Below are 19496 nucleotides of genomic sequence, written 5' to 3'. Positions count from 1 at the left end.
AAATTAACAGGAAATGGCCTGAAAGAGCAAGCCCCATGCAGGCCTGGGGCTGGGCTGGACAGCATTGCCTGCTGCTACCCAGTGTGGGGTTTGGATGGTTCTCCCGAGCAGGCAGGTCCTGTGCCCAGTCACCTTCCCCAGGTGCTCACATACGGGGTGCAGCCTCCCCGAGTTGTGAGCTGCTGTGGGAGGTGACTGTGGTTTGGCTGCCCAGGGGTTGAGGACCAGAGAGGGAAGTCTGACCTGGGGACACACAGCAAAGCTGGGGCGGAATGGAGGTTGGATGTAAGAGCTAAAGCCATGACCCTCAGCTCACGTGGACAATGTCAGCATCTTTCTCAGCTTCTCCGTGTCACATGTAGTGACATCCGGGGGCTGTGTAGTCTCGGCACAAGGTGCTAGGGAAGTCCCAGTCCCCCCATGTGTGTGTCACCATCCCAGGAGGCCCATTCGAGTACCATGGCGACCTCTCATGTGGCCCCCAGCGAAGAACCTCAGCACACCTGCAGCTCAGGTGCCTGCCCTCCCTGTGGGCTCCTCGGGCAGCCAGAGGAAAGCACTCCTTCCTCACCTGCGCCAACCCAGGGCCGAGCAGGGAGCGCTAACCTTAGGGCCAGCAGCCTCCTTGCAAGCTGTGCGTCTCGGGCAAGGTCACTACGTCACAGGCAGCCTCAGTCCCTTGTTCATAAAAACAGGATGACAGCGCCAGAGTTGTGAAGATGAAACCATGTTATAGGGGCCGGCGCTGTGGCATAGTGGGTAAAGCCGCCACCTGCAGTGCCGGTTCAAGACCCGGCTGCTCCATTTCTCACCCAGCTCTCTGCTATGGCCTGGGAAAGCGTGGAAGATGGCCCAAGTCCTTGGGCCCCTGCACCCAATGGGAGACCCAGAAGATGCTTCTGGCTCCTGGCTTCAGATTGGCACAGCTCTGGCCGTTGTGGCCAACTGGGGAGTGAACCAGCAGATGGAAGACCTCTCTCTCTTTTTCTGCTTCTGCCTCTGCCTCTCTGTAACTCTGACTTTCAAATAAATAAATGAATATTTTTTTAAAGAAACCATGTTATAAATGTGGAGTGCTTCATAAACTGGGGAGCTGTTCGGGCTTAGGGAAGGAGTTGCTATGAGTGGCGATCAGTCTAAGGAAAGGAGAAGGAAGAAGAAAGCCCTCACCTTGCAGCCCCCCACCCCACCCCAAATCCAGGTTCATTAACCCTGGGTGTGCCAGGCCACTCCTGAGGGGGTACTGCCCGCTCTGCAGGCTGAGGACATCTGGCCTCAGCTCAGCTTGTTTCTGCTGGCATGGGGGTGTGGCAGGTGTATAAGAAAGGGGAGTGTGGTCGAGTGTGGTGAGGGAGCTTGGGCAGGGTGCAGGGGCAAGGGAGGTGGGCAGGGTGTCACCTACACCCATGTGTGAGGGGTCCACTCAAACCCACGAGTCTCTGCTCTGGGGTGTGATGGTGACCAACCTCCTAGCCCTTCCCAAGCCGGTGGTGCTTACCGGTGGTCTGTGCACCTGGCATGGCTCCAAGGCCCAGCATGTTTGCTTGAAACAAATTAATTTAAAATTTTTTAAAAAATAAGTATTTATGAAAGGCAGAGCAACAGAAAGAGATATATGTAGAGAGAGATCTCCCACTGTTGGTTCACTCGCTGAATGGCCGCAATGGCCGGGTCTGGGCCAGGCCAAAGCCAGGAGCCCGGAGCTCCAGCTGGGTCTCCCACGTGGGTGCAGGGGTGCAGGTTGTTGGACTGTCTTCCGCTGCCTTCTCAGGCACGTTAGCAGGGAGCTGGATGGGAAGCAGAGCAGCTAACACCCTAACTGGTCCACTCATTTTGGGTGCCGGCAGCACCAGCGGCGGCTCGACCCGCTGCACCACAGTGCCAGCCACCAAGATGTTTCCCTGTGGGGAATTTTAACCATCGCCATATTGCCCCAGAACTGTAACCTCACTGTCTGACCGTGCAACCGCGACAATTACCGACACAGCCAGCCTGGTTTCGTCTTGTCCCATCTCCCACAGACCCGACTGCTACATCAGAAGCAATTTTAAATTGGATCCGAGTGACCTTAGGCAGGGCGAGCAGCTCCCAGTGCACATGGTGGCCAGCCCTCACTGCTCCCCGGGCCTGGAGCCGGGGGTCCCGGCTGACCCACCTCCCCGCCTGTCCTTGAAGAGTCACGTTCACGGCCACCGTCTAGATGCGACATGTGAGAGGGGATGAACTGGGGACACTGTCAGATCGGCTCCACCCATCTGTCCTTCTCAGCCTCTGACAGGGACTAAACGGCCGGCACTGGAGACAGAAGACCCGGCTCCTGAGACCCGGCTGTGTCGTGACCTTGGAGCTGTCTCTCTCCGCCCTGTGAAACACGAGGTCCTGCTGTGTGACCCCCACGTGGTGAGGAGAGTCCGAGACTTGGAGACAGGGGACCAGGGCCGAGGCGCCTGCACCGCCTTGCTCGCTCCTCCTGGGAACCTAAGTTTCCCCTCCATCCCACCCCTCTTCTAGGGAAGCCTGGGGGAGGGCATTCTGCAGTTCTCTGTGGCTCCTCCAGACCCCCCCGGCCGCCCCAGGCTCAGGCGCCAGCGATGTGTTCTGGGGACACTCAGGGACATTTGATGGGAGTGCTGTGGCCATAGTGGGAAGCCGGGAGTCCAGGCAGCTGCTGCCCTGTGCTGCTTATGGGGAGAGGGCCAAGGCTGCTGGTTGGGGGCAGCACGCAGAGGCAGGCTCGGGCGGGAGGCCGGGCAGGGATCCTGCAACTCTTGTTGGCAATTTGGGCTCCTTTCGCCGCTGGGCCTGGCCGCCCTTCCCTCCTCAACTGAAGCCCTCGTCGGGGCGCACAGTAACGGCTGCCTTGGCCACCAGCTGTGAGCGCTGACAGCAGAAGAAAGGGCACGATTGTACCAAGCCCCTGCTTTGGCAACCCGGGCAGGGGCTCAGCCCCTCCCGCCCCACGGCCCTGGCCCTGACTCTGCCGGGAAGGTGCCCTGGGGGCCTGGGCCCAGCGCTCATCCTCCCTGCAGAGGCTGGCCCTGGATGGGCCCCCACCCCTTCCAGCAGAGGATCCAGGCCTGGGGTAGCTGGGGGGGCTGGGCGAACTCACGGCAGGGGAGACGCTGCGGCCGCCCTGTGGCCGCCCAGCCCACCGGTCAGCCTGGGGGGCCCAGGTTGCCTGGGGTGAGTGGGCGCCTGGTGGGCTTCGTGGCTTAGCCCACAGCACCCACCGAGGGCTTGGCACTCCCTGGGGGCCAGGAGGGGTCTGCTTCACCAGAGGCAGGGGTTGAACAAGGACAGTCTCTGTTCCTGTCTTTGGACAGGTAACACCTTCTGTTGATTGAAAATCACAAAGACACAAAAGGATCGGCGGACGGTCTGCCTCCCTGCCCGCCTCCCATCACCCATTCCCTTGGACCGGTGGCTCGTGTCCCGCCTGGTCTATTTCATGCCCGGTGAGCGATAAGTCAGCAGCCGCGTGCTCTGCTGTCCTCTGAGCAGGGGATCAGGACGGCCACCCCGCACTGGCACGCAGGGCACCGCCTCCCCCCACCCTGTCTGCTCCCCGTCTCCCTGTGTTTTGAAGGTGGACAGCGCTGGGCTGGGCATTTCCCAAGCCTGGCCCTCTCTGAGCATCGATTTCTCCACCGTCAGCTGCAGTGCATCCGCTCGGCTGTGCAGGGAAAGACCCGGTCTCCTCTCCCTTCGCTTTCTTCTCCAGTCTCCGGCCCGGAGGGGCCCTTCCCTGGGATGGTGGAAATCTCCACGCAGTCCCAGCCCGCCCTGGTGTCCCTGCCCCCTCTGGAGTCATGCGCAGCCTGAGGCAGAGTTGGGGGAGAGTCTGAGGGAGGTCAAGCTCACGGCTCCTGGTTAACGGCGCTGCTGGCCATGTGCTGCCGCCTGTGGGGCCTCTCCTGTCCGGGCAGCTGCACGCAGGGGACAGGAAGCTTGCATGGGGCTGCGACTGCTCCGGAGACGGGTTGGCGGCCTGGCGCTGTGCCGGGGCAGGCCCCACAGGGCGCCCTCGCTCCCCCGTGAGCCGGCCCCAGCAAAGGGGCCCTTTCTTCTCAGGCAAAAGAAGTTACCTTGTGCCCTGCACTTCTGGCCAAGGCACCGTTTCGACGCCCAGAAGCCCTCGCGGCTCCCGATGGGAAGCGAAGGCATGGCTTCCTCCTGCAAGAGGCCCGGGGCGGGTGCCGGCCGGCGAGGGGGACTCCGTGTCCGTCGAGCTGGAGCTGTGCTGTGGGCGCAGTTGTTGGGGAGCCCCCGGCCTCGCTGTGCTCACTGTCCACGATCCTGCCGGCAGCCGTGCACATGTGGGCATCCTGCGGTCTGGCAGGGGACGGCTGGGTCGGACCCTGGTGGAAGTGATGGCATGGAACCAAGTCCTACAGACCTAGCGTTTGGGCTGTACGTGCCAAGGCTACCCCACCACGGCTGTGAGCCCTGGGGGTGCTCGGAAAGCATCACTTCCGGGGTCCCCCAGTTCCCGAGGAGCCAGGCTCAGGTGAGAGGCCTCCCAGGCGAGGTCCTCCTGGGTACCGGGATGTCCCAATCCAATCACGTCATCCTAAAACCCCTTCTACCTTCACTGTGTTGTCACGGCAGAGGCACAGCCAGTCCCAGGCCTCTGGGGCCACCTGCTCCATGCCCAGGCTTATTGGATGAGGGCACCGCGTCACAGGCCCAACCGCATTGCCGCCCTGTGAGGACGGCCAGGCTGTGGACGCATGTGGTCCGTTGTGCCCCATGTCGCCGGGTCTAGGAGGGCAGGAGCAAGCAAGGAGCAGCACACCTGACCTTGGGGCTCCCCACGTCCACCTGTGCACTGGCGGCATCTTCAAGCTGAATAACAGCAGAGCCACCTGAGGGCCACTGTGGGCCAAGCCCCCTGGGAGGCCTCCCCACGTACCAGCTCCTTAGTCGTCACACAGCCCTAGGAGACAGGTGCTACTGTGCCCATTTCACAGGTGAGAGAGTGAGGCACAGACGGTTCACGTGCCCGAGAGCACACATCTAAGATGTGAATCCCAGCCCCCCGCCTCCAGCGCTCTTGTGTGTGTGTGTGTGTGTGTGTGTCTATATCGCGGTGATGAAGGAAACGCGGATTCTTTTTTTTAAAGATTTATTTGTTTGTTTGAAAGGCAAATTACAGAGAGGTAGAGGGTGAGAGAGGGAGAGGGAGAGGGAGAGGGAGAGGGAGAGAGAGAGAGAGAGAGAGAGAGAGAGAGAGAGAGAGAGAGAGGTCTTCCATGCACTGGTTCAATCGCCACATGGCCGAAACGGTTGGAGCTTCACTGATCTGAAGCCAGGAGCCAGGAGCTTCCTCCAGGTCTCCCACATGGGTTCAGGGGCCCAAGGACTTGGGCCATCTTCTACTGCTATCCCAGGCCATAGCAGAGAGCTGGATGGGAAGTGGAGCAGCTGGGACTCGAACCAGTGCCCATATGGGATGCTGGCACTGCAGACGGTGGCTTTACTAGCTATGCCACAGCGCTGGCCCCAGAAATGCAAGTTCTTTAAAATTGCCAACCCCATGCAGCTTTGTGTCTTTCAATATTTTCTATTCATCCAAGTCCAACCATCATTATATACTTTTTGTTAAAGCTTTACATATTTATTTGAAAGGCAAAATGACAGAGAGAGAGGGAGAGACAAAAAGAGAGAGATCTTCTATCTGCTGGTTCACTCCCCAAATGCCTGCAACAGCTGGGGCTGGGCCACGCCGAAGCTGGGATCCAGGAGCTCCATCCGGGTCTCCCATGTGGGTGCAGGGGCCCAGGTATGTTGAGTCACCCTCCACTGCTTTCCCAGGTGAATTAGTAGGGAGCTGGATTGGAAGCAGAGCACCCGGGACTCGAACCAGGCACTCTGCTATGGGATCAGGCATTGGTAGGAGTGGCTTTACCCGCTGCGCTATAAGGCCCACCCCACGTGCTTTTTAAATGTTGAAGAGAAATCTTCACACTGGGAAACTGAACAAGCACCTGGGTTTCGGTTTCTCCTCCTTAAAATAAGGAGTCCTCCGATCCCCATGGTGGACTCCCCAAGTGCGTCCCCTTCTGCCGGCTCCTGGCCTTGCCTTCCTCCCCGGCCCGCCTTCCCTCCAGGGTGCGGACTCCTCCCGCGTTCTGCCCTCCTCCCTCCTGTCCACCAGCTCCCGCGGGCTGTGCTCCCTGCCTCCCCTCGGCCTGTCTCCCGCACAGCCGGCGATCAGGATCCCGCTCGGAGCCCAGACGGCCGGGCACAGCTTCTCCTGTGTGTCTGCCCACCACACTGCAGAACCCCACCCCCCTCTCCTGGTTTCCTGCAGTCTCCTCACTTCCTCTTACCCATGACCCAGCGCTCGCGTTATTTCCCACGCACAAAACCTATCGATCGTGTGGCATCCCTCCGCTGCTCACGCCGTGAAATGGAAACGCCGTGACCGCCGCAGGCTGGTCTGCCGTCCTCATCTGCTTCCACGATGGTTTCGTGTCTCCAGGCCTTCGCCAGGTGCACGTGTCCTCTTTCCTCTCATTCCCTGCTTGAGGAACTCCTATTCTCCCTGCAAGGCCCCAGTCAAATGTCCCCTCTCGTGTGGCACTCACCTCGGTTCCCACGGGCACAGCGTGTGCACTCCCGCCTGCACCCACCCGGCTCCGTTCCTGTGCTTGCTGCCTACCGCGGTGACTGCCGGATGGTACCTCTGCTGCCTTCGCAGGATCGAAAGTCTCCAAGGCAGACAGCCAGCTCCTGGCACGCAACTAATGGCGGTCAGAAGGGGTGCACTTGTGGATGCTCCCTGCGTGCATTCGTGGGCAGGACAGAACAGCAGCACGTTGAATCCTCACAACAGCCCCGGGGGCGGCAGGTGCTGCTACTCTCACGCCCCGTACAGATGGGGATATTAAGACGCAGAGTACGATGTCAAAGGCAGGATTTGAACCCAGGCAGCCTGGCTCCGGGGCCCTCGCTGCTTGCACTGTACTGAGAAGCACTCACAGAGTGAATGGCAATGCGTAGGCTCTGAGCAAGTGTGCGTGTGTGTATGCCTGTGTGTGTACATGCCTGTGTGTGTACATGCCTATGTGCGTGTGTGTGTATGCCTGTGTGTGTGTACATGCCTGTGTGTGTACATGCCTGTGTGTGTACATGCCTGTGTGTGTTCATGCCTGGGTGTGTACATGCCTGTGTGTGTATGCCAGTGTGTATGCCTGTGTGTGTGTGTATGCCTGTGTGTGTGTACATGCCTGTGTGTGTGTACATGCCTGTGTGTGTATGCCTGTGTGTGTACATGCCTGTGTGTGTTCATGCCTGTGTGTGTACATGCCTGTGTGTGTATGCCTGTGTGTGTACATGCCTATGTGCGTGTACATGCCTGTGTGTTCATGCCTGTGTGTGTGTACATGCCTGTGTGTGTGTATGCCTGTGTGTGTATGCCTGTGTGTGTACATGCCTGTGTGTGTATGCCTGTGTGTGTGTACATGCCTATGTGCGTGTACATGCCTGTGTGTGTTCATGCCTGTGTGTGTACATGCCTGTGTGTGTATGCCTGTGTGTGTACATGCCTGTGTGTGTGTACATGCCTATGTGCGTGTACATGCCTGTGTGTGTTCATGCCTGTGTGTACATGCCTATGTGCATGTACATGCCTGTGTGTGTTCATGCCTGTGTGTGCACACACGTGTGTGCATGTGTGTGTATGCATCGTGTACATGCCTGTGTGTGTGTGTTCAGAACATGATATGCCTCAGTCCTTGCCCGCCCTGTCCCTGTGTCAGGCTGCACTGGAAACCTGGTCTTCCGAGGCCTGCTGTGGCTTCCGTGAGTGACAGCCTGGCATCTCGCCTCGCGTGTGTCCCTGACCCTCGCGCAGTCCTCTCGTCACTCCGGGTCCACCCTCCTCTCCTTGTGCTTCCGCTTGATTTTGCTCAGCTTGCTCCGTCTGGCCAGCAGCTTAGGGAGCGGGGGTGGGGGCTCCTCTCCCTTTTGGCCGCCCTGGACCCCCTCTTCCTAACCCCATGCACAGCCCTGGCCTTGTTCGGTGCCAAGCCACAGAGCTCAGGGGCCGAGCCACGTGGCTGCCCACCCTGGCTCCCTTCTGAGGCTCCCGACTCCTGCGCTGCCAAGGGGTGAGGACCCAGCCAGGCCCAGAGCGAAACCAGGAATGCGCCTGGTGGGTTTTGTCCTCGCCCGCCTCCAGGCTGTGCTCTGCTTCCAGTGTAGGCCTCTGTGCCCCCGGGACTGGTGACCCTGGGCCCATGCTGAGGCAGAGCAGGAGAGACCACAGGCGCCCTGCAACAGTCAGGCCTGCTCGCGCCCAGGCTTGGTCCCGGGGACAGTGAGAGAAGGACCACTCCTGGCTGGTGGAGCGGGCAGAGAAGCCACGCCCGGTTTCACCCTTGCTCTTCCTCCCCAGCAGGTGCCCAGGGAGGGTGGCAGGGGGCCTTGGGGGCTGCACGGAGCACACGAGGCAGCTCCTTGCCTGCTACTCTGAGAGTGGGCGGTGCACAGACGGGACCCCCGAGGACGCAGGGCCCGTGTCCACTGACCCCGGAGGTGAGGGAGAAGTGATATTCTGGCTGTGGCTCGCAGAAGAGCACAGGGGAGCATTGTCACGTGGCATCTGCGCCAAGCGACACCACGTTTGCTTGTGGTGTTTATGCTGCCCTTGGCCTGCATCAGCAGGGGGTGTCACCGAGAGAGCACCAGACTCAGGGCCGTGAGCGGGGAAAGTTGCTCACTGGGCACCAGCGCCATCAGCAGCTGCGAACACATGCGGCTGCCCCAGCCAGGCCGTGGGAAGCCCCTCCTGGCTTCCTCTCTTAGCAGGTGCTCTGGGGGTGGGGCAGGGGGCTCGGCAGCAAGAGCAGCCCCTCCAGGCCACCGTGGCATCCCGCCCGAAGCCCCTGCCCCAGGTCGGTCCCTGGAAGCCCAGGTCCTTGGTCCGCTCAGCTTGGGGCCTTGGGGCCAAGCTGTCCCATCCCGTCAGGCTGGGCCGGGCCTCCAGGCTGGAAAGAGTGAGGCGAGTGAGGGGCCGCCCATCTTGGCCCACCCCAGGTGTGGGCAATTTTCAGGCCCGGTGGAGCCAAGCCGCAGAACGAAGGCAAAAAGGCAAAACATGTTTTGGAAGTGGCTGGCAGCCCCGACTGTCTGCTCCACGCGCCAGGGCTCAGCGCAAGGCTGTGGCTCTTTGCAGTGTTGCGAGGCGCAGGGGAAGGCAGCCTGGGACAGACACCCTCGGATGTGGAGGCCCTCCCCTCCCCCCGCCATGCCTTCGCCCCCCACCCATCACTGTCAGCCCAGCATCTGAGGAGGAAATGACCTTGTCGGGAAGGGCAGTTTTCCTTCCGTCTACCTCGCCTCTCTCGTGCTGTAACCCAGGTTGTCACTGGGGTTGGAGGAGGCTTTGGGCTCCTTGGAGACAGGTGCCGGGTACACACAGCAGGCGTTGTCATTAGCCTCTTACATCGTTAGCATTACTCATCTGTCGGCTTCTGAATGCAGGAGCGCTCTGGGCAGGCAGCCACCCTCCCTCCTGTTTGTGCTGTGGTGGGGAGGCCAGGCCTGGGGAGCAGTGGAGGAGAAAGACAGAGGCAGGCGGGGGCCGGGGGCAGCCAACCCCAGACCAACGTGAGGATGGCTGCCTCCCCCCTCTCTGCCCAGGGCTCTGGGGTGGGCTGGGGGGAGCTGGGCTGGAGGGCCTGTCACACGCCGACTGCTGGGGACAGGAGGCCGCTGCCAGGGTCCCTGCCCAGCCCCTCCCTCTCCAACCTCCCTGCCTCTCCTCCCCACCTTTCCCATCTCACCTCTCCCTCCTTGTCCTCCCCTTCCCCTGCGTCTCTCCCCTTCCTAGCCTCTTCCTCTCTCCTGCAGGCTGGGGCTGTTCCCGTGGCCTGCTCTGGGCTCTGGGCGGGACGCACCTGCTGGGCCCTTCCCCCAGTCCAGGAGCTACAGGTGCCTGCTGCCTCCTCACGTCCCTGCTTCCCTCTTGGGAGTTTCCTTCCCAGCCCCTAAGCGTGACACTGGGCCTTGGGCTCCTTGGCCAGGGGAAGGCACCCATGTTCTCCCTTCACCCCATCTTCCGGTCCCCTTGCCGGCCCCGCCGATGCCCTCTGATAGCCTTGCCTCTTCCCTCCCTGCTCTCCTCCCTGATGGTTTGGGAGGTTTATTAATTTATTTGAAAGGCAGAACTAGAGAGAGAGGGAAACAGAGAGAGATCTTCCATCGGCTGGTTCCAGGGCTGGGCTAGGCTGAAGCCGGGACCCGTGAACTCATCCATGTTTCCCACGTGGGTGGCAGGGACCCAAGCACTTGGGCCATCCTCTGCTGCCCCCCAGGCGCCTTAGCCGGGAGCTGGATTGGAAGTGAAGCAGCAGCTGGGACTCGAACTGGCGCTCCCATATGGGATGCCGGTGTTGCAAGGCTTAAGCCCCTGCACCACAGGGCTGGCCCCCAGGGCCCCTGTGCATCCACCGTATGTGCTGCACTGGACTGCCATCCATTCGGCCAATGTTCACCGAGTGCCCACGACATGACTGGCTGCAGGCTAGGCTCTGAGGACACGGCTGTGCATAGAACAGACCACGCTCCTGCCCTCCTGGGGTTCAGCCTGGGGAAGAATGCAGAAATAAACAAACACAAGAAGAAACCCTGGCGTGGTGAAGCCGTGAAGGCAGAAGGAGCCCACAGTGGGTCCCCGATGCCTGTTTCTAGCTGGCATGAGCCGTGAGTTAGCTCCTCATTAATTTTTTTCCCATTTCATTTCTTACTGTTTCCACATCTGAAGGCTAGTCTGGTCTGCGCCACTGAAAAATATCCTTAATTACTATCCTTAGTTACAACCGGTCCTAAATGGTTCTGCCGTTTGTTCCCCTTGTGCTAGTCCTGGCTCCCTGTAATAGCAATGGAGTTCCACGCATTGAAGAGTCACTATGTGCCAGGTCATGTGTCCAGAACCTTGAAGGGCTGGCGCTGTGGCGTAGCAGGTAAAGCCATCGCTTGCAGCGCCGGCATCCCATAGGTGCCGGTTCCAGTCCTGGATGCTCCACCTCTGATCCAGCTCGCAGCTAATGGAAAACAGCAGAGGCCAAGTGCTTGGGCCCCTGCACCCATGTAGGAGACCCGGAAGAAGCTCCTGGCTCCTGGTTTCAGACTGGCCAGCTTTGGCCATTGTGGCCATCTGGGGAGTGAACCAGGGGTGGAAGATGTCTCTCTCTCTCTTTGTGTGTGTGTGAGTGTGTGTCTCCCTCTCGGTAACCCTGCCTTTCAAATAAATAAATATTTTTAAAAAGAGAACCTTAATGTATTACCTCATTTAAATTTTAAAAGACTTATTTATTTGAAAGGCAGACTGACACAGAGACAGAGATCTTGCAACTGCCCCAATCAGATGTACTGAAAAAAAAAATTCAGTTGACATAAACTGTGTATATGTATATATGGCACTAATATGACCTTTACAATTAAAATTATTTATTTATTTGAAAGCGAGGCAGAGTGAGAGAGAGAGAGAGAAAGAGAGCGAGCGAGCGAGCTTTCATCCACTGGTGCTCTCTCTAAATGACAGGAAGTGGGGCTGAAGCCAGGAGCCAGGAGCTCGGCACAGGCCTCCCGTGGGGGTGGCAGAGGCCCGACCTCTGGCGCCGCCACTGCTGTCTCCCAGGGTCTTCATCAGCAGGCGGCGGGGGCAGGAGCCCAAGCCAGGCACAAAGCCCAGGATCTCCGGCGGGGGATGGAGGTGTTTGCAGTGTCTGAACCACTAGGCCAAGTGCCCACCCCAGACGCTCCGCTGCGATGGGTGTAGGCACTACGAATGGCTAAACCGAGGCAACTCACGTATGTGTAATTCTTTTTGTGATGAAAACATTTAAAATCTACTCTTAGGATTTTGCAGTATACAATGTATCCTCTTTTATAAGATTTATTTATTTGAAAGTCAGAATTATAGAGAGAGGGAGAGACAGAGAGGGAGAGCGAGATCTTCCATCCATGTTTCACTCCTCAGATGGCTGCAATAGGAGGGGCTGGGCCAGGCTGAAGGCAGGAGCCAGGAGCTTCTTTCCGGTCTCCCACGTGGGTGGCAGGGGCCCAAGCACTTGGGCCATCACCCACTGCCTTCCCAGGCGCATGGGCAGGAAGCTGGATCAGAAGCAGAGTAGCTAGGAGTTGAACTTCCACTCTGATATGGGATGTGGGTGTCTCAAGGGGCAGCTTAACTTGCTGCACCACAGCGCCTACTCCTGGACATTTTTTATGCCCCAATCAGGTGTAAAATATTCATATAATCATGAAAAATTTTATGTCACGCCACTTCCCCCACATCAAAACCATTCAGTGGGCCAGCACTGTGGCTCACTTGGTTAATCCTCCGCCTGTGGCGCCGGCATCCCATAGGGTGCAGGGTTCTAGTCCCGGTTGCTCCTCTTCTAGTCCAGCTCTCTGCTGTGGCCCGGGAAGGCAGTGGAGGATGGCCCAAGTGCTTGGGCGCCTGCACCCGCATGGGAGACCAGGAGGAAGCACCTGGCTCCTGGCTTTGGATTTTTGCAGCACTGGCTGTAGCGGCCATTTGGGGAGCGAACCAAGGCCTTTCTCTCTGTCTGTCTCTCTCATTGTCTATAACTCTACCTGTCAAATAAATAATAATAATAAAAAAACTAAAAAAAAATTTTCAGTGAGATCTCTAGTTTCCAGTAACCATGGACTAGATTATTTGGGCCAAAACAATTCTTGAAAACAAATGAAATGATAAATAAAATATACATTCTTATTTTCTAAAAGCAAAAATATGAAAAACCAAGAGCTAATAAGAGCCAGTCAGAATGAAAGAAGGGACGGGGCAGAACTAAAGCGGACAATGGAAACCCCAGGGACAGAGATAGAAATTTTGGGATCCCAGCAAGTCTGACTCCTGCCAGGGCAGGCAGGGAGGAAGCGGAGAAGGTGGGGATGGGGTCCCTCCGCAGGCAAGGATCACAGAGGAGCACAGCGTGGAGAAAAGGGGCCGGCGCTGTGGTGCAGTGGGTAAAGCCGCCACCTGCAGTACGGGCATCCCATATGGGCGCTGGTTCGAGTCCCGGCTGCTCCACTTCCGACCCAGCTCTCTATGGCCTGGGAAAGCAGTGGAGGATGGCCCTGGTTTGGACCCCTGCACCCACATGGGAGACCTGGAAGAAGCTCCTGGCTCCTGGCTTCGGATCGGCACAGTTCCGTTCACTGTGGCCAGTTGGGGAGTGAACCAGCAGATGGAAGATCTCTCTCTCTCTCTCTCTGCCTCTCCTCTCTGTGTGTAACTCTGACTTTCAAATAAATAAATAAATCTTAAAAAAAAAAAAAAAGAAAGAGCCGGCACCGCGGCTCACTAGGCTAATCCTTCGCTTTGCGGCGCTGGCACACCGGGTTCTAGTCCCGGTCGGGGCACCGATCCTGTCCCGGTTGCCCCTCTTCCAGGCCAGCTCTCTGCTGTGGCCAGGGAGTGCAGTGGAGGATGGCCCAAGTCCTTGGGCCCTGCACCCCATGGGAGACCAGGATTAGCACCTGGCTCCTGCCATCGGATCAGCGTGGTGCGCCGGCCGCAGCGCGCCTACCGCGGCGGCCATTGGAGGGTGAACCAACGGCAAAAGGAAGACCTTTCTCTCTGTCTCTCTCTCACTGTCCACTCTGCCTGTCAAAAAAAAAAAAAAAAAAAGAAAAAAAAAAGAAAAAGAAAAAGAAAGGGGAAATCAAGCCAGCTGGCCACAGTATGGCAGCTCTCATCACTGCAAGGCCCCTGGAGCCTCAGGCCCTTGAACTTGATTGAAGGTGGCTTATGATCAGTGCAGCCCACAAGTACTTGGCTTCAGCCAAAAGCAAAACAAAGCAAAGGAACAAAAATTCCTCTCTGGAGAAGGGCGCCCTCACCCCCTGGGTCTCAAAATAGTCCACCGAATTACTTTTCAAGAGAGATGAGCAGCAAACAGACGAAAAGACCCAAATACCCGGGGAAACAGACACGGCGCGTAAGGACCCACAAACAGCAGCAAGGGGAACTAAGCCAGAAAACCTCCCGGTCCTGCGACTGCCAGACGCAGACTCTAAAGCACTGGAGATGACAACAGTCGCCTCTTGTCGGAGAGGCAGAGTCCCCTCCAAGACCCGCGTGGGCGCCTGACACCGTGCACCGGGCCACACCCCAGAATTTCATGCCTTTCCCACCCGAACCAGACACGCACTGGGCATCGTGGCGGCAGCTTCTGCAGTTGGAAGTGCGACAGTAAGACTAGCATGAATCTCTTTTCCCTTCTTTACGATTTCACACAAGATTCACTCTCACACAAGGTTTTTTTCTCATTAAGTGGAAAATTTTCACCTTTGTACCTCATGGATTTTCTCTTTTACAAAGATTTATTTTATTTATTTGACATGCAGAGTTGCGGGGCGGGGGGGCGGGGAACAGAGGAGACAGAGTACCCTTCTTTGGGCTCCAGGGCCTTTGCACCTGCCGTGGCCTCTTCCTGCACACCCTTCCTCCAGACATCTCCCTGACTCCTCCTCTCTTCCCCAGCAGGTCTTCTCATTTTTCACACCTGTGTTCTCGAGAGGCTGTCTCTGAATTTGCAGCACCCACACCAGACCTTCCGAGCCCCCTTCTGGCTCTGGTTTTCTCCTAGCAGCTATGAGCACACGGAACATTCTAGAAATGTTTTTGTGTCCATGCCCGCAGTCAGAACATGACTCTGTTCGCCGCGTTATGCCTCCTGTCCCAGAAACTGGCAGAGAGGCCGCAGCCGGTAATTCCTTTGTGCTGACTTTTATTTGACCCACCTCAGTGGCCGCGGCCCACTGGGGGTAGGGCTCACCCCAGCCTTACTGGCAACGTGTGGGCCCCGTCTGCACACTGGCAGCCCGCAGCCGAGTTCAGCCCAAGAATGTGTTTTGTTTTTAGCCCACGAGTAGTTTCAAAAGAAATCAGATTAGTTGTCAACATTAAAAAATGGGAGATTTCACATTTTAAAATTCCAGATTTCCAGCTTCTCTGGAAAAATCCAAAGATCTCGCAACCCCAAGGCTGCATTCCCACCCGGGAGCAATCAGCAGCCCGGGAGCAGCTGCCCCGGCCACGCCCCTTGGCCTGGGCTGTGTCTGTGCTCTGCCAGTGTGGTTCCTCACCTGTGAACAGAGGTAACACCCTCCCTGGGAGGGTGGGGGCGGGCACTCAGGAGACACCTGTGGCGGGATGGCAGCCATGGCACACGGGGCGCACCCTCACCTCTCCAGGAGGGGGCCGGGAGATGATGGACAGGTCCTGTGCAGGTGGCCCCTGCCTGTGCCCGCCCCACGGCCCCGCCCCTGGAGCCCGAGTGGCTCCTGGCGCCTCCCCGCCCCGTGGTGGGGACACCCAAGTTACCGGGGAGCTTCAGGAATGAATGGGAGACCAGGCGAGGTGGAGAGGGGCTGGGGGTGGAGTTGACGGCACAGAGAGGGGCTCAGAGTCCCGGCTTTGAGTAACTGCTGTCATCTATAGCTGTGTTGCAGGAGGAGACGGTGAGAACCGCACTAACTAGCGCAATGATGCAGCGGACGCTGCTCCAAACAGTGTACACGCGCGCTCACTCTGCGCGGCAGCCTCTGAGCACGGAGGAGGACAGGAGGCACGGAGGTTAAGGCACCTGCCGATCAAGTGACAGTCGGGAAGAGGCAGAGCTGGGATTTGAACGTGAAAAGCCTAGGAAAGAGTTCAGGACCCTTTTAAGCTGTCGCAATGCCACTTCTTTAGAAAGCAGCGCTGGGTCAACCCTAAACTTCAGGGAGAATGTAAGGGCAAATGATTTACCCAGGGCAGCCATCTGGCCTCTGATTAAGACTCCCGGCTCCTGCATCAGAGTGCTTGCCTCTTGGATTAAACATATGTGTGCATGTACAATGCACTGCTTTTTTTTTTGTTGTTTTTTAAGGCATTTCCTCAGGTGCCCCGGGGGTTATTGCACCAGGTGGGGGAGGAGATTTAGGATTGTCCAGGCAGTGGGATGGTGTCTTGCTCCCCCTCCCCACCCCGTGCCTGCTCCCACGTGGAGATGGAGGTGTGTGCGGCTCAGGTTCCTTGGGGGCAGCTCAGAGTGGCAGCCTGGGAAGAGACGGGGGTCCCGCAGGGCATGGAAGCTCGGAGGGGAGCAATGCCCGGAAGGCTTCCGGGGGGAGGCGGTCCCTGAGAAGGAGCAAGGCGGCCATGCGATGTGGGGTCCTTCCTGCCGATCTTTATGCACTGTTTCCACAGCCCCAGCCTCCTGGGCGTTCGAACAGGAGTTAAGGATTTCAGTGATCATCCTGATTTAAAACCCTCTCTGATCACTTTCCTCTCAAGAGTGCACAAGGCCGCTGGGGGCTGGGCCTTGGCGCTGGCAGAAAGGACGTGGGCAACAGAAAGGCCACGTCTGTCCCGCGGGGCCGTGCCCCGCCCGGGCTGTGCCGCCACTCTGGAAGCTCCTGTCTGGTCGGCCCCTCTTCCGTGGGTCCCTCCCAGAAGACAATCACACCTGTTCCCGGATTCTCTTCCGGGGGGGATGGGCAAGGCCTGCATGGCAGGCGTGGCAGACACCACGCAGGACCTGCACCACGTATGTCCCGTCGGCTGCTGGTGCCAAGGCCCACGCCGGCCATGCAGGCAGGTGCACCTGTCGTTCTGAGAAGGTGGGGAAGGCACATCCAGGACTCCGCTCCTAGCCTGTGCTACGCTCACTTGCTGCAAAGATAAAGCTGTGTTACGAAACTGATCGTATTGAATGTCACTGGAAACCACGTCACGCACTCACCGGACAGTCCGTCACGCGTAACTGGGGTCCTGGCAGGCCTCGTGGGAGGTTGTGAGGGGACTGGCTGAGCCAGGACGTGTGTGTAGGGCCCTCGGCAGGGACCAGCAGGGGTGTGAATAGTTATTACATCATTAGTGACCAATTAAAACAGCCTGCTGTGGATGGACTGAATTTCGAGTCTCGCCTGGGGTTGCTTTGCTAGGGTGAGGCCCCGTGAGTCCCAGCGCTGTGGTCACTTTGGAGAGGCCATGAAGCCAACAGGGTCCTCTCTGGCGGGGGGCCAGCTGCCCTGGTGGGCCGGGGTGGGCCAGGCAGCATGTCCAGGGTCCCCCAGGAGCTGGAAGTGTCGGGCGCACTCCCCTTCCTGTGAGCAGCACCAAGGGATGGGAGCAGGCATCCCCACACCCCTGCCACACACAGAGCCCAGGGCCCCTCCCCTCCCCTCCCCTCCCCTCCCCACCTCACAGTCTATGCGAGAGGCCCCGCCCAAAGATGCAATTGAAAGCATATGTAGCTGGAGAGCCAACAGAGGGTCGCCTTTTTAAGAACAGAATGACTGGAATTGGGGACTGCGGCAGAGAGCCACCCACGGGGTCACCGCAGGAGAGACTGTGTTCTTTCCCACCACTGCCCACCCTCTGGCCCAGGCGGCCCCTCTGCCCTTCCCCCAGAGCCCCAGGACTGTGTCAGCTTCCCTCCCCAGACACCTGCCTGACACCTCTGACAGCTTGGGTGTGAGACGGAGTGGGAGTGGGACGGGGTCCAGGGAACGCAGGAGAAATGGGTCCCATGCCCATGTCTTCACCGAGTGGCCATGCTGAGCTTGAGAGAGGACCCCCGGAACAGGAGGACAGCTCCAGGAGGCTAACGCCCCCGCCCTGGGGTGGGGGGCTGCACATCTGTCTGGTGGGTAGCATGCTCTGGGAGGGTTAGGGACGTCTTGGTCCACAGTCTCTGCTTCTGGTGTGAGATGGAGTCCCAGTCATCACTGGGTGACACCGAGGCGGCCAGGCCAGGCCAGGAGGCAGCTGCCCCCACCTGAGAGGCCCAACCCCCACCACAGGGGTGGGGGGCAGTGATGGCGGTGGGGGGTCTGCCTGCAAACAGAACAGAGAAGCAGGGCCTGGGCCTGCCGTGCGCTGTCCACCAGGCGCCACTCTGTGACAGGGCCGCCGGCTGCCTGTTTGCAGGCCCAGCCGACTGGGAAGGCAGAATGAAATTTTAATTTCTTAAAGAAAATAAAAGAAAGGCGCATCTCTTGAATATGTCAGTTTGTGAGGCAGGAGTCAGGCGCTAGGAATTCTGTGTTTATGAAGGGACCTCACAAACCTGGTGGAAATGGAATTAGAAGATAAGTCTATTTTGGTGTTAAAAAGTGGAAATCCATGCATCAGAGGAGTCTTTGCAAAGTTCATGAAAAATACATATTATGAAAAAACTGCACAGAGTTCAATCTTTTTTTGCACCAAAATAAACTTACCTTTTAATTCCATCTCCACCAACTTTCTGAAGTCTCTTCGTATGTGTAATAGATTTAACAAACGGATTGTTTTAAAAACATAAGGACTTTTTAGAAAATATTAGACAGGTGGCCACTGTGCTATAAGCCCGAGTCTTTAGGTGTCTTTCAAAAGATGAAAAAAATTGTTCCAACCCCTTCTCCCTTCAAAACCAACCAAACAAACCGGGAGCAAAGGAGTCGTTGTGGAGGTAGCAGTCATTTTCCAAACATTTCGCTGGAAAAAATTTCCCTTGAATCCAGTCATTCATTCATCCCGGGCAAACGGAAAAATTAGAAGCATGAGCAATGAAGAGAGAAGTTACCAGAACAGGGGCTGGGGTGGAAAATGTTTTGCAACGTCCTAGCTGCTGCCACCTGGTCGTTGCTGCCGTACTGGGTCGTGGCTGGGGAACCCTAAGGACACCCGACACAGGCCCCCTTGACTGTGCGTGTCTAGCGCCGTGCTGTCCAGCATACCTGCCTTGCCCCGGCTCCTCTGTGGGGAGCCCTGGGAGTCCTGGGCGCCCCTCCCCCCAGCCAGTTTGTGAGGTGGAGCCGTGAGCCTTGTGCCATTAGATGACGCCCACGGGAACAGGCTGAGAGCCTCCTGCCCCAGGAAGAGGTGCCGCTGCTGTGGGAGTTTCATCTCGACACTTCAGACGGGAGAAATGGGCTCGGGCTGCAGACGTGGGTGGAGGGAGCATTTCCGGAGCCTCGGGACCGTACAGCATTGGTTCATGTCCCAAAAGGAAACTGGCCACGGCCTGACCCTTGCTGGATGGAAGGAGTCAGGTCAGGCTTCCTGGAAGCAGGGGTGGCTGGCTTGGTCAATGCTGTCACAGCTCTGCCTTTTCTCCAGGGACATTCACTTGCAGAGAGAGAGAGAGAGAGAGAAATCTTCCATTCCACCTCTGGCTCACTGCCGCCCTCCCCCACCCCCACCCCACCCCCCATGCCTGCAATGGCTGGAGCTGAGCTGGACTGAAGCCAAGAGCCAAGAACCCCATCCAGGTCCCCCACGTGGGACAGAGACCAGGTACTTGAGCTTGGGCTGCTCAGAGCGCACAGGAGCAGGGAGCTGTGTGGGCAGTGGAGAAAGGACTTGAACGAGGCTCTCGGATGCGGTGTCCCAGGCAGCCAGCTCCCCACTGCTCCGCACGCCTGCCCCTGTTCTGCTGGACGGCGGCGTGTCATGTCGGCACCTCCGCTCTCAGCCTTGAAGGGTA

The sequence above is a fragment of the Lepus europaeus genome, chromosome 14 (genome assembly GCF_033115175.1).
Source record: "Lepus europaeus isolate LE1 chromosome 14, mLepTim1.pri, whole genome shotgun sequence".
Lineage (NCBI taxonomy): Eukaryota > Metazoa > Chordata > Mammalia > Lagomorpha > Leporidae > Lepus > Lepus europaeus.
Note: the sequence above shows the minus strand (reverse complement) of the source record.